General features: G+C 37.1%; 1 non-coding gene across 1 annotated transcript; it reads right to left on the bottom strand.

The window, feature by feature from the left end:
• Positions 1–1,916: 1,916 nt before the first annotated feature.
• LOC121208923 (small nucleolar RNA R71) lies at positions 1,917–2,023 on the bottom strand. Its single transcript, XR_005904044.1, has one exon. It is a non-coding gene; the product is annotated as a small nucleolar RNA R71 (small nucleolar RNA).
• Positions 2,024–2,568: the final 545 nt, after the last annotated feature.

Genomic DNA, 2,568 nt, shown 5'->3' with positions numbered 1-2,568 from the left:
CGGGCCAAAAACAGACAAAATGGGCCTATCTCCGTATTTCACATGGCCTAGGCACTTTCACACGAGTAAACCACATGCCCGTGTGAGAGACATGGGCAAGCCATATGCCCATGTGGCATGGTCATGCTGACTAAAAACCAATTTAGAATTACACACGGCTTGAGCAATTTCACACAGGCGTGGCACACGGTCGTGTCCCTATCGAGCCCAAGTCTAATTCTACTTGAAAAGGCTAATTTTTAGGGTTTTGAAGCATTCCAAAGTCTATATAAACACCCTAGAAAAGGATCAAAGGGGGGACGTAGAGTAGAAAGTAGAAATACTCGAGGACAGCCATTGGAATCAACTCGGAAGCAGGATCTACTTCAAGACTAAAGATCTCCATTCAATTTCCTTAGAAGTTCTTTGGGTTTCTTTATGTTTTATTGTTTTCCCAATTTTGAGATGTTTTCCCCTATCATTATGAACTAAACTCCCTAAATACCTAAGGGGGATGAAACCTAAGACAGATCTTATTATTATTTGAATTATATGATAAATACTTTTCTTATTCTTAGTTATGAGTTTTAATCCTTACTTTAATATTCCTGGATATTAATTCAGGTTTTTGATGTGCTTATTCGGAGGAGTAAAAGTCCTTGTTTAAGAGTAGATCTTCCATAATTAAGCGGAGTTGAATGCAATCCTAGAGATAGGACAACATAAATCTGCCGGATTAGAGTCAAATCTAATAAGGGAGTCTATAGATCGAGTTAATGTGGTAATAGGGATTTTAATTAGAAAGAGATTTTGACTAATCAACCTAGAGTCAGTTATTTTTAGTCTCAAAAGAGATATTAACATAAGTTAGGGATTTCTACGGATTAAGTCAAGTGAATAAATCGTCTAATTCATAAGTAGTAAGTGAAGTCTAGGTGAATTCTTCCTTGGGTATTGTCTTCTTCATCAGTTTTCCAAAAGTATTTTCCAACTTTAATCTTTGTCGTGATCTTAGTTAATTAGATAGTTAATCTTAGTTTAAAAACATCCCTTTAATTCTTAGGCTAGATAATAAAAAGATAGTAATTACTAGTACTTTTTGTCCTTGTGGATGCGATATTTCTGGTTTCACCATAACTATACTGCTGTTTGATAGGTGCACTTGCCTCAGTTGAATTTTTAGTTAGTTTAGCGACCATCAAGTTTTTGGCGCCGTTGCCGGGACTAAGATATTAGGAACGCTTGATTTTTATTACTTTAGCCATTTTTACTTTTATTGCAATTTACTTTTTATTTTTAGTTTAAATTTTCTTTTCTAATTTTTCTTTTGTTTGCTTCTGACAGGTGTCTCTAGTTTATGAATAGGAGGAACCTGTCAGGAACTTTGCTTTTTGACAGTGAGATCGAGAGCACAACTCACAGAAACTGAAGAGAAATAAGGCAAAGCTTACAATACATAGAGAAAGAGCGAGAGGACGACATCCATACTACAACCGAGGAGATGGCTAATAATCAGAATGATCCACTACCTCCTGTGGTTGCTGCAAATCCAGTAATCAGAACTTTGCTCCTCGTACTATGTATGATTATGCTAAGCCTACTTTAACAGAAACTGAATCCAATATTGTTCGACCTACTGTTGCTGCAAATAATTTTGAACTGAAACCTAACACTATTCAAATGATACAATAGTTTGTTCAGTTTGATGGTTTGTAGGAAGAGGATCCAAACACTCATTTAACAAATTTTCTGGAATTCTGCGAAACCTTTAAGATCAATGGCGTTATCAATGATGCCATTCGCCTTCGGTTGTTTCCCTTTTCATTAAGGAATAAGGCTAAAAATTGTTGAACTCATTACCACGAGGGTCAATCACTACTTGGGAACAAATGATCAAAAAAGTTTTACTCAAATATTTTTCACCGGCTAAAATAGAAAAATTGAGGAATGATATCTCTTCTTTTGTGCAGATGGATTTAGAAACACTATATGATGCATGGTAGAGATATAAGGATTTGTTGAGAAGGTGCCCTCACCATGGGTTACCTTTATGGCTACAGGTTCAAACTTTCCACAATGGTTTGAACCCTTCAACTAGATAGATGGTCGATGCAGCGGCCGGGGGAACCTTAAATAACAAAACACCTGAGAAGGCTTATGAGTTCATTGAAGAGATGCCACTGAATAATTATCAGTGGCAAGTTATAAGAACAAAGCCAACAAAATCAGCGGTTTTCAACTTAGATGCAGTCACTATGCCATCTAACCAGGTAGAACTTTTAAATAAAAAGATTGATGGTTTATGTGTTTCTGCGCAGGTACATCTGGTGATGTAGTGCGATACAAATGGAGGAGGGATAAATAATCCAGAATGCCTAGCCTACAACCATAGTACTACGAATGAACAAGTCAACTATATGGGTAACAATTCTAGACCACAGAATAATCCATATAGTAATACTTATAATGCGGGTTGGAGGAATCATCCCAACTTCTCTTGGGGCGGTCAAGGCAATCAAAGACCACAACCCCCTCCAGGTTTTCAACCACCTTACCAGCAGGAAAAGAAGCCGAACCTCAAGGAGATGC

The sequence above is a fragment of the Gossypium hirsutum genome, chromosome A10 (assembly GCF_007990345.1).
Source record: "Gossypium hirsutum isolate 1008001.06 chromosome A10, Gossypium_hirsutum_v2.1, whole genome shotgun sequence".
Lineage (NCBI taxonomy): Eukaryota > Viridiplantae > Streptophyta > Magnoliopsida > Malvales > Malvaceae > Gossypium > Gossypium hirsutum.
The sequence above is the reverse complement of the archived record's forward strand: the minus strand, read 5'-3'. Positions and strand labels throughout refer to the sequence as shown.